This window comes from Stegostoma tigrinum, chromosome 16 (genome assembly GCF_030684315.1).
Source record: "Stegostoma tigrinum isolate sSteTig4 chromosome 16, sSteTig4.hap1, whole genome shotgun sequence".
NCBI classification, from domain to species: Eukaryota; Metazoa; Chordata; class Chondrichthyes; order Orectolobiformes; family Stegostomatidae; genus Stegostoma; species Stegostoma tigrinum.
This window is the reverse complement of record NC_081369.1, coordinates 27,303,950-27,316,704: the sequence shown is the minus strand read 5'-3', so window position 1 is coordinate 27,316,704 and position 12,755 is coordinate 27,303,950. Positions and strand designations below refer to the sequence as shown.

The window sequence follows — 12,755 nt, the reverse complement described above, 5'->3', positions numbered from 1 at the left end:
AGGCTTATGTCAATAAACATGCATTATCATTGCAAGCACTTTTGTTTAACAGCTAAAAACTGTTTTCAAGATTGCAAGAGCACAGGTTTGAATAACCTGACCGTTTGACAGTTCCACAGACTTATCCACTTTTTATGTGCACATTTTGTGTTTAATCTTAAAGGGGTATTTACCAAGGGATTCCTGACTTCTCCAAAGATGTTTGGCACTGTTAAATGTTTACCTTGAATATCTAGCAGGACGGATGATGGAGAAGCAATTGCAGCGGTCTCGGGTGATAATTTTGGAGGCACTTCAGAAATTCATGCCGAGGAAGAGGTAACAATGGCTGACAAGGGAAGTCTGGGACAGCATGAAAGCAAACAAACAACCATGTAGGGAAGTTGAGTGGGAAGCCAGGGAATTAGGAAGCCTTTCAAATTAGCAGAGGATAACTAAAACAGTAATAAGAGGGAGGAGAAGATAAAATGATCGTAAGCTGCATATCAATATAAAAGAAAATTGCAATAATTTTTTTAGATATATATAAGGTAACAGAGAGGCGAGAATAGATATTCGACTGTTGGAAAATGAGGCTGAGAAATAGTAGTGGTGGACAAAGATATGATGGAGGAACTAAATTGGTACTTTGCATCAGTCTTCATATGGAGAAGGTGTTGGGAAAGTTGAAAAGCCTGAAGCTGGTTAAAATGTTTGGACTGGGTGGACTACACGTCAGGGTTCTGAAGGAGATAGCCAAGTAGATTGTGGAGGCATTGGTGGTAATCTTTTGGGAATTTTCAGAGTCAGTGAACATCCCAGAGGACTAGAAAATGGCAAATGTAACACTGCTGTTTTAGAAGGGAAGGAGGCAGAAGACAGGAAGTTAAAGTCTGGTTAACCTGATCTAGATTATTGGTAAGATTTTGGAGGCCATTACTAATGATGAGACTGTGGAGTACTTGAAAGTTCATGGTAAAGTGGATGTGCATCAACGTGACTTCGGTGTGATGTCATGCCTCACAAATCTGTTAGACATCTGAGAGGGCATTGTTGCTAAATGTGTAGATGACACAAAGATAGGTGGCAGAACAGGTAGAATTTTAGAGGCAGGGAAGCTGGAGAAGTACCTGGACAGGCTAGGAAAATGAGCAGAAAAGTGTTAGATGGAATACAGTACCATCTGGGAAAGTGTGATGTTATGAACTTTGGTAGGAAGAATTGAGTCACAGACTGTGTTTTCTAAACGGCGAAAAGGCTTTGAAATTTGACGCACAAAGGGTCTTGAGAGTCCTAGTGCAGGATTCTTTTAAGGTCAACTTGTAGGTTCAGTTGGTAGTTAGGAACATGTTCACCTTCATTTCAAGAGAACGAGAATGCAAGAGTAGGAATCTACTGATATTGTATAAAGCTCTGGTCAGACCGTATTTGGAATATTGTGAGCAGTTTTGAGCCCAATATCTAAGGAGGGACGGTTTGGCCTTGGAGGGGGTCGAGAAGAGGTTTGCAAGAATGATCTTGTAGATGAAGAGCTTGTCACCTGAGGAGTGTTTGAGGACACTGGGTCTGTACTCGATGGATTTTAGAAGGATGAGAGGGGGCATTTGACTGAGACTTACAGAATACTGGGAGACCTAGATAGAGTGGATGTGGACAAGGCATTTCCACTGGTAAGAGAGTCTCGGATCCAAAGATAGGGCCTCAGACTGATGAGTGACCTTTTAGAACTGAGATGAGGATGAATTCATTCGGTCAGAGGATTGTATGTCTCTGGAACTCATTGCCGCACTGTGCTTTGGAGGCAGTGTCACTGTGTTTAAGACAGAGATAGCTAGTTAGTTCATGACTACTAAGGGGATGAAGGATTCTAGGGAGACGGCAGGAGAATAGGGTTGAGAAACATATAAGCTGTGAGTGAATAGCAGAAGAAACTCAATGGGTCAAATGGCCTAATTCTGCTCCTATATGTTATGGTGTTAAAGTATTGCAGATATCATTCTAGTAATGCAAATTGCTTCAGAATGAAGGCAACCGCAATTGTAAATCAAAGACATGTCGGTAAATTACACACAACCTCCCCACTTGACCCCACTCCCCCCAACCCTGTGAAAATATAGGGTTCAGGATGCAGTGGGGTTGGAGGCTGGGGTGGCTATTAGAGGCAGGAATTCTGAATTCGGAGTGCTGTGATTTCTTGGCTGAGGCATGGAGCGCTACCATTTCTGTGAAAATTTCATCCTAAGAGCAGGTTTTTCAAGGATTGTCTTTAAAGGAGGAAGATACGATAAAGAAGAAAGGAGGGGTAGGGATCATGCAAACTGACTGGACGATATTGATGCTCGCTTATGGAATCTGAGTTGTTGTGAACAATATGCGTGTTTACAAATATGTCGTCATCTGGAGCTATGGATTATGAGGGCAGAGGCTGAAACATTCTTTCCAGCACCTGTCTGATTAGGAATCTTTTCCAGTTAGCTCCTGCCTTTGGTATGCCAGAAGAATTTGCAGGTTGATACGCAACCTGTCGGACCATTTCACAAATGCACTTTCCTATATCATCAAGACTAGAGTGGCATTTGAAGCCTGTGCTTCTGGCTCAGACAAGGATGTTAACCCCTGCTCCACAATTTCTGTATATTATCATAATGTTCAGAATGTTGAATTGCTGGCAGAATTTGAGAGCAAGTAAGTTGAATAAATTTAACTGCCCGCATGGCCTGTTTACGCTGGGCTGGCAGGGACAAACAAGGGGCTGAATCTTATGAGTTCTGTCAGTGGTTTCTCACCACAAAGCTTAGTGCTCTATCTCATCATATCTTACCAAACTTACTTAATTATCCACCCACCATGCTCCCATTGCACCCTTTTTGTCCAATTCTAGTTCCATTCTACCATTTGTTGCACCTGAAACACCCACCAGTGTTAGATCCTGGAAAGGAGTGCCATCCCAGGCAGCCTCTTTTAAAGGCAATTGTATACCTGAACAAGTTCTGCCAGTCAGCCGCCCCGCACAGTTTGTAATGTTCACCCTCGACCTGGCACACAAGGGGAAATTGATGCCCCTCTTGTGGAGGGTTCCTGGAGCTCCTATGGAACATGCTAATACCAATATGGGACATCCTCTTCTCCCCGGATCAGCAGTGCAGGCCACACCAATGGACCCTGCCAGCCTGGTCCAAGGTTGCCATCTAGGTCACGGTACTCTCAGCCCAAAGGAGTGCCTGACCATGTAGAAAGGAAGGTCAATTACCTGCTCCACTCTTCTAGTATTGTACCACCATCTTTTCTCTAACGCCTCTCACTTGATCTGTCTGAGCTGCTGCCCTCATCTCCCACTGCTTGGCAATTGGACCTTAATTAAAAGATGCAGCAAGTTGATCATGTCATTGATTTATAGAATCCATACAATGTGGAAAGAGGCCTTTTGGCCCATCTGGTCCACACCAACTCTCCAAAGACTTCTCACCCTATCCCCATTACCCCACATTTACCATGGCTAACCCACTTAGTGTAAACATCCCTGGACATTGTAGGCCATTTTTAATCAATCCATCTAACGTGCATATCTTTGGACTGTGGGAGGAAACCCACACAGATACAGGGAGAACATGCAAATGCCACATACAGTCACCCAAGGCTAGACTCAAACCTGGGTCCCTGGCAATGAGGCAGCAGGGCTAACCACTGAGATATCATGCTGCCCATTGAGATAGACCTCAATGCACTTCTCATCATTTTGCCGCACCTCCTATCATAGTTCATGTCATTCAAGCCACTATCAGTTTCCACTCAATGACCCTCTTTAAATCTTTTAGTTACCTAATTTACAAAGTAGCAGATTGAAAGTTTGTCAACTATCTGCAGGATCAGACCTTGTTTTATTGATCACTGAGTTCTTCATGACATAACACTTAGCAGGCGAAAGAGAAATAGTGAATTTAGTGAAGGAATAATTATCTCCGTTCCAGTTAGCACATCTATTCCCCACCAGCTGTTGGAGAAATTCTATTCATATCTGCTGTAGAACTTGCCCAAAAACATTGAACACATGCAGGTTGAAAGATGATCACCAATCATTAGTAAGTAAGTTATCTCATTGCTTTATCATAAATCATCCTTAAAAATCATTTCATAAATGAAAGGAAAAGGATGAGCAATTAAAATTCGAATCTGGAACGTGGTTTTACAGAGGTGGTTTTGAATAGGATTATGAAAATTACAGTCGTCTTATTGTGTAAATTTATTTGGAAGATAATCGACTATGAATACAATGTTGACAATTATGGAGTACTGATGGCTAAATGAGGGTAGTAGATAGGTATGCTGCAATTATGTAAACCAGATGTAATCAGATTTTTTTCAACAAATATATATTTTTTTTGTACTGAACATTCCAAATACATCTCTGCTTTGTTTTTCTGGTGCTTTTCCACATCTTGAATTGCTCAGCATCCCTGATGGCACAATCTTGGTTTCCTTGGCAAAACGTATTAGATATGGAGACAATTCACTCGATTTTAATCTGATTCTTTGTAAATGAGGTAAAATATTTTAAAACATATTTTTAAAAAGACAATATTAGCTCTACCTGCCTGATTTGTGTGATCAAGAGAAACTCACCGTAAAGTTTAAACACACTGTCAAGTGGGCAGTTAAAATCTCAACATCTGTTTTATACACTGGAAAGCTGGCATGAATTCACCATTCTGAACTTCTACCTTCTCTGCTCGACAAGGGCACCTCCTTGGCACAAGGGCTGGAATTTGACACATTTTTACCTGGTTCGGGCAGGAGGCCACACAGTTGTCTAGTTTCCTGTTTATCCCCTGCCAGTTTCTTGCTCATGACAGGTGGAGGTAGCCCAGTGGGTTCTGAGTTCCAGGGGCTGAAGTAATTGGAGTCTCAGTCCATTTGGCAAAATTCCTAAATTGCCTTGCTACCTACTTGGAATTTAAAATCAGGGTCAATTTTGTAACTCCCTTTTTAAATTCCTGGGAAATATCAAGTTTTCTGTTGTGCTTGGTAGATTTAAAGACAAAATGTCATGAATGAATGCTATCAAAAGTCAAAATGTGCTGACTCTTTCAAAATCAACCATATAACATAAAATTTGTGTGTTTGACGTATTGGTATATTTGTCCATAATCCAAATTCTGACACTGCCGTTAAAGTCTTATTGGATCACGTAGCTATTAAGAAACATCATTTGAATTTTGCTGTGGTTAAACCTTGCTGTTCCACATCTGTTTAACTTTTAGGGATTGAGACATAAATAAAACAATGATTTCAGTTACAGACAAAAATTATGTTGAGAATATTAGATGATCAAACACAAGTGATAAACCCTTACTATTATTATTATTATTATTAGAAATATTCTGTCCTCTGTAGCTTTGCACATAAGAATGTTGGATACTTTGTAGAGATCTTTCACGCCATGTTGACCTTGGGGAGCTCAATTACAGTGAGCATACACATTACTGGCCAAATGTTGCTGCTTCAAAGTTGCCACAGCTAGAAATTTTATGAATTTGAAGTTTACCCCAATTTGTCAAATCAAACATACCAAAAAGTCAAAGTTTGTCCATTTGTACTCTGTTTACCAGATTCACCTTTATTTATCATGACAAATTGGATTCTAGTAAAAGAAAGAGCTTACATTTGTATGGTGCCTTTTTACCACAGAACATCTGAAAGCAGTTTACAGTCAATAATGTACTTTTGGAAGTGTAGTTACTGTTGTAATGTGGGAATTTGCGCGCAACAAGACCCCATAAATGTGTTAGTGACCAGGTCATTTGCTTCTGTAGGTAGAAGTGGGGGAATACATATTGGCTAGGACATCAGTAAGAACTACACTGCTCATCTTTCAGTATAGCTACTGCAGCTTTTACATTCATGAAAAATCCAGATGGTTCAGCTTCTCAACTGAGAGACAGCACCTTTGACAATATTGCACTTCCATAGTATTGCACTGAGGTGCTACTGTAGATTATGTGCTTAAACCTCTGAAGTAGGACTTGAAACTGCAGTCTCTGATTCAGAGGTGAGGCTGACACTATTACTGACCATAGCATTTTGCATATGTTTATCATTGCTCGTAAATCATTAAAAAGATAGTTGCATGCTAATTCAGTAAAAGCATAATTAACTATTCGTTATTTCAAAACGTAATATTTTGACTTTGAAAGTGAGACTAAATTGCTATTTAAACCTTTAAGCTTCATTGGTCAGTCTTTTCTTATTTCTAGTTCAAGTCATTCCCAAATGGAAACTAAGCTGGACCAGCCCATTCACATCCCTCCACCCTGACTCTGAACACAATAAGCAATTAACTTCCAAGGTATTCTGTATATCTCTTGGCTCCTGATTTTAAGTGGATCCTATTTTTCAACTTGTGAACAGTAGTGTAGAGAGATGGGGTTGAGCTTTTTGAACTCTTTGACCTTGTATGAATGCTGTTCCAACTGATTCACCTTCCCGTTCACCTGAGTACAAGTATGTCACCAGCACTGTTCCATAGGGACTTTGCAAAGTCAGGACTAGGACAAGGTTGGGGGAAGTATGATTTCCATGGCAGGCATTGCCTAATGCTTCCACAAAGGAGCTCACCCGCTACTCCTGATTGCGTAAGGAAATTGCCTCACTTATTCTCTAGGTCAGTCGGGCAGGCTGTTTTCAATTCAGCCCATTCTTCAGATCATCAGAGCCCAACTACAATATTATCTCGAACTGACATGGGTATTTTTGGAAAAAAGGATCTCGTTGCCCTCTTGGTTAGGTACCCTTTGAGCCTGTTCTGTTGAACATGTAAAAACCATAACTAGTCAGTTCACATTGATTCAGGGTGGTTAGGGTGAGGTTAAAATCGCCCTCGGGTTTGTTCATTTCCGTGTCTCATCCCTCATGCTTTGGCAAAGCAAATGAAAATTAAGTTACTATTAAGCCATTTTTTAAAAAAAGTGCAATATATTTCATTGCATTTCTTTTCCTGTTTTATGTTGATGTGCTTTCTCAAAATTGCTGAATAGTGGAAGATCTAGCCTCTTGTCATGCATTTTAATTGTAAAATATTTGGATTGAAGGCAATTATGTTTCATATAAATAGATTCTAAATGAACATAATATATTTTGTCATGTTAGTTTGTACTATAAATAAGTTGGACATTAAACATTTTGTGTTACACTTAAACTTGATTTTAAATTTGGTCAGTTCCCTGCTACATAATGGGTCTTTTCCTCTGGCCATGAATTTCAGTGAAGAAATTGATGCAAGTATAAGGCTGTGTTTCCTATTTTATCCTGGCGTCTGACTTTTGTTTGCTACGAGTATAAAATGAGAATTCTGTACAAGGCTTGTTGTGAAATATTGTTGGAATGTAGAAAGAGAAGATACTAAACATGTTTTGCTTTTCAGTCCTTGCATGTGGCCAAAATAGATTTAACTATTGTAATTTCATCCTTCATAAATAGAAGCCTGTGGCCACAGTATCTCCAGTGCATGTTGCTTGAATCGTCTGAGAAATGCAATGCATACGTGGTGTCAGTAGTTTTTCCATGATCCTATTAATAAACATTCACTATTGGTTTAAATGACAAGACATACAGTTCAAACATGAAAGAATCCAGGTCAATGCACTGTCTTTCACGTTAAAAGACTGACCACCCAGTGAGAGGAGCCTATGGGACCAACGTCAAGTGACTGTACCGAAAATCTTAGTAATCTGATCAGTGATGAGCCTGACCCTTCTTGTGGGATTTTGATAAACCTCTCTAGGCGTGCTTTACAAATTGAATTCTTTTATCAGTTCAGTGTTGTGATCCTTTCAACACATCATGCATGTAGATCCAAGTGACTGACTCCTTTTTTTGTACAGTAATCAGGGCAGAGTGAATGGCAAGAGATGGACTTGCTGCCATCTGATACAAGTGTGCCAAACCTGTGATTCCACCGTCACTCTCGGCCCGTTGTTAGAATGTCGCTTTTTGTTCCATTTTCTGACTTGCATCATCTAACTTAATTGTATCAAAGGTTTATATTGCAGCTGAAAATGTAAGTGCTCCAAATGTATTGTTTGCTTTTATTTTGTTAAACGGTGCATGGTGATCATGTCCTGGTTACTGTATTTTGGTAACTATTGTAGAAAATGTACACATTCAGAAATTCCTATAGCTTTGGCCGAACGGTATATGCAGGATGTTACATCAGCATACTGACTATTGTTGATACAGCTTATTTCCAAGATGTCATAACCCACTTGGGAAGGTGCGCTGATACATGAGCTTCTAGGATTGCCACTAATGATTAAATCAATGTAGTCAAAACTCCCGAGTTTGACTGTCCAATTGACTCTGGCTAACAGAAAAATGTCAACCAGGTTCCTGTCCTTAACAAGGATTACTATTCAATATAAACAAGTACTAACCACAAGCAAAACAAATGAACAGCATAAGACTCTGCTAGTTGAAACTCCGATTCTCTTTTAAAACCTTTGTGCACACGTGGATGGGCGTAGACAAAGAAAAACTTATTAGTGTTATGGGTAGAGGGAATGTTACTGGGGAAGCAAGGTTCACTGGCACCAGACTACAGGATTTGACGATGTTCCTTTTGCTTCCAAAGACCGCCTGATCTCCAGTCTACTTTCACTTTTGTGCAGGAGGCACATAGTAATTTGATTCACCACATATAAAGTCTTTGAGTTTTTGGTTACAGGCTATAGCTTTCCATAACAGTTGGGAAGAAATAACTTGCTTTTATTTTGGGCTTAAGTCACTTTTACTGCAGAGAAAGAGACACAACATCTGATCCTTCAACAATTCAGAGGCTTCTCTCACCTCTTGTAAACACCCAAGCTTATCGCCTGCTCGGCAGCCATTCAGAGAACTGTTATCAGGCTTTTGGTCAGGCCAGACTTCTGACATCCACAACTGACTGCAACTGTACAAACTGATCAACCTTCTATTGCTGGATGAATCTTATTCTGTACGTACCCCGGTGTTGTGGTGTCTTATCTCTTCTTTGTTTTCCAAGTAGTGACAGCAGCATAAATGTAACTCTCTCTCAACAAGTTCCAGCAACTTGCTTTTAAAGTGCTGCAATTCCTTTCATAGTCTCTGGTTTTAATAAACACCCCTTTTCTGTTCATAGTCAAAAATAACGACAAATACAAAAAAAACCTTAGAGAGCTGAATTTAATTTCCAGACATCAGGAGGGTTTGAGTTATGTCAGAGTTTCATGTGAAAAGAGCATGATATCGAGAGAGGTGATGGATACTATGCCATTAGGTTGGCTTTCCAGCATCACAGGCTATTATTTTGGGGAGATGTGTTCAAATCCCACATGGCAGTTGCTGAAATTTACGTCAGTTTTAAAAAAGTTGGAATTTTAGAAATAGTAATAGTTTATTGCCAATACACATCTGGTTCATTAGTTCCCTTTTGGGAAGGAGATCTGCTATCTTTACCTAACCTGGCCTGTGTGTTTTTCCAGACTGTCAGCATTGTAGTTGACACTTAACTAGCCTCTGTGGCCTAGCAAAGCATTCAATGGCAGGTCAATAAATACCCAGATTCCATGAATGAATATGTTTTTATAAGGCCACCTTGGAGCCATCTAGTTCCAGTTGTAATCAATGCAAGATGAGTGATCAAACCACTTATGCGTTGCTCAGAGTGAACCTGTCCTGCAATTGTCAGGGAGATCCAACCTGCGACTGGAGGAATACCTCGCTGACCCTGGCCAGTTTCCTCATGGGCCTGACATTTCTCTGATAGGTCAGCTTTGTGGTTGGATTTTACTGAATTTTTTTGGTCAAATTTGCTTGCTGCTTCCCTGTACTATGAGCTGAGCTACATTCTGGATCTATGAATCTCACCAAGGGGGCTGTATTTTGCTCCTTCCCTGCCTTTACACTGACCCCAGGCCTCTTGGTCTTGGGAGCCCCACAAGCACTTCAAATTCTCAACAGCAGTCTCAAATTCACCCACTCTCATTTCACACCCACTGCCCCTGCCAATGGCCAATTACCTCATGAGGCCTCTTATCTCTTTGGCTTTTTCCATGTTCTTGGCTGTTTGTAGCATTAAACCATCAACTATTTGCCCAATTTTATGCCCAGTTGTCTATTAGGCTGGTGTCTGGATGTCACATTTGTAGCTCAGTGTCCAAAGGCCATGTCTGGTAACATTTGACATTTAGAGGGAAAGCAGCATCTACATGTTTAATGCTTTTTTAAAAAAAATTGTTCAGCAGTGAATGTGCCCTAATTTCCTTGAAAAGCCTGAAAAAGGAATGTTCAGCCTTCTCTGTAATCTTTAAGGTTTGTTTGTTTTCCCTGGAAATCTGGGTAGTTGAGCACATCCCTGGTCCTTGGTGACCTAGCCGGAAGTGTATGTTTTGGTTTGTGGGAGGTCAATGTGAGAAGTGCGCGATATGTTTATATTCTGTGGCTTTTGAGCAGTGGTCATATTTTAAACTCAGGCTTTGAATAGTGGAAAAAATGTGTTTTAAAGAGAAGGAAGGAATGTTATTGCTTCCCCCATCTTGCAAATTTCGCAGGAAATACAGGGCGTCAATTTTCTCCCTTGCCTTCTGAAGGTGCTAGCTGCAGCAGGAGTATAATTGTACAGGTGCAGACAATCCTTTGGTATCTCCTCAAGTAACCACAATTTTAATGAGTAACTCAAAAGAATGAATGATTGATTATGAACTGCCTTTATCTGAAGAAATCTTTGCAGCCAACCCAGATTCTGTTTCCGCATACTATCTACACGCTGGCTCACAGTGCCAGGGACCCAGGTTTAGTTCCACTGTTTGCATGGAGTTTGCACCTTCTCCCAGTGTCATCGCCAAGTGCTCCGGTTTCTTCCCACTGTCTACAGATGTGCAGATTAGGTGGCTTGGCCATGCTAAATTGCCCATTGTGTCCAGGGATGTGCAGGAAAAGTGAATTATCCCTGGCAAATGCAGGGTTGTGGGGATAGGGTAGGGAGGTGGGTCTGGATGGGATGCTGTTTGGAGGATTGTTCTGAACTTGATGGCCCAAATTGCCTACTTCCGTATGATAGGGATTCTATGATTCATTTGTTGGAAACTGAGCTTTATTTTTGATTTTCCATACTCCCTGAGACCAACTGTATCTCCTGACTGAAGGCTATTGCTGATCCGAGGCTATGAATTAAATACAGGAATTTCTGGCTGGTATGATCTTCACCTATTAAACTTAAATCACTCCGCATAAATTCCTTTATCGTTGGATGAAGACCTGGTTCAAAATGCTCCCCCTGAAGTTCAGCACATCTTGGTGAAATTTACGGAATTGTCAATTAGCAGTAGGCAAAGGCCAGTTTTGGGTATATGAAGACTGCTAAATAGATGGGTTTCCAGGAGGCTTTTGAAGCCTGACAGAAGCAGCAAAGCTAATTGTTTGCTAAAAGAACGGATGTTAAGAGTTGTCAGTTTCCCAATGATCTAAACTCGCTGGACTTACTGTTTAGAAGGTTGTAAAGAATGGAAAGTTGATCCAGCTTCATTAAGCTTCAGCAGCAGCGTAGGATGTTGAGCACACAGGCCAGAGTGGAACTGGGAGACATAATTCAGCAATAGGTGATCTAAAACTCAGAGTCGTTCTTGATGATTGATAATGGTCTTTACCATCAGAGTTCCCCAATCTGCATCTGTTCCTAATGAAAAGGAGACCACTTTCATGAGCATTGTACAGGAAGAACAAGTGATGGTTTTACCCGGAAGGAGCAGTTGTGTCACTGAATGATGGGACGTGCAGTGTTAAAAGGGCAGATGTAGGCCTTGGTGCTTTGGAAACAGACCAATTGGTTGTTGAGGGCGATTTGAGCAGTGGACCTGTACTTTTATCAAGAGGTCATTAACAAATCTTTCAATCCTGACACCATGTTACAAACTCACAGGCCAACAGCATTGTTTGTGCTGTGCCTTTATTAATTTTGCTTTAAGATAGGTGTGTGCAGGGCCCACAATGGGGTACGTAAGAGATTCAGTACATGTGACCAGAGGCATCAAGGGACCCGCTGTGCTCGGTCTGAGGAAGGGTTTGGGTTGTTGGGGAGGCAGTGCTATGGTCTAGTTCTTGATGTGTGCTGCTGCTGTATTCAGTTTGGGAGGTTAGCGGCACTTTGTTCAGGTCAGTAGCTAATGTTTCTGTGCTCGGGTAAGGGGAAGGCTCCCTGTGCCGGTGGAAAGATGGGGCAGGAACACACCTGGCTAAGAGCAGCGCTGAGTCCAGTTATTTCTGTCCATGCCCCTGGGTGCCTACAGTGGGTGTCACATGGTAGAGGTCACATGACTACAGCAAGCCATGAAGCACATTAATATAGAAATACTTTTCTGTCCCAAACATCAGATGTATTCATTAAGAGCTTGATCTCTGGTGGATGGGTACAAGTAGGGTCCTTTGTAGGAATTTGAAGTTGGCAGAAAAGGATAAACATACCTTGCGGAAGCTGGAAACTGTATGGCCTAACTTGCAAACTTAAAGTCCGTTTCCATCCTAACAAGTAAACTGAGGCAGTTCACTGGAACATATTTTGCTTTTACTCAGAGGCAAAGATCGCTGTTTTCCGAAGGAAGGTTTAGTTCTCCCTGTCTTTTGTATATCAATTGGCCTATCTCTCTCTCTTTCATTATCTGGGATTGTTGTTGAGTTTTCTGGTCAGGTGAGGGACAGTTACATGATCCTATTTCTTTCTTGTTCGCTCCTGATACCACATGAAGAGAACTGTTATGGATCAAGGCACC

The 12,755-nt window shown here is 41.0% G+C and overlaps 1 protein-coding gene across 1 annotated transcript in view; it reads left to right on the top strand.

The window, feature by feature from the left end:
* nkd1 (NKD inhibitor of WNT signaling pathway 1) overlaps positions 1-12,755 on the top strand; it is a 99,209-nt gene that overhangs the window by 35,359 nt on the left and 51,095 nt on the right. The gene's annotated exons all lie outside the window — the stretch shown is intronic.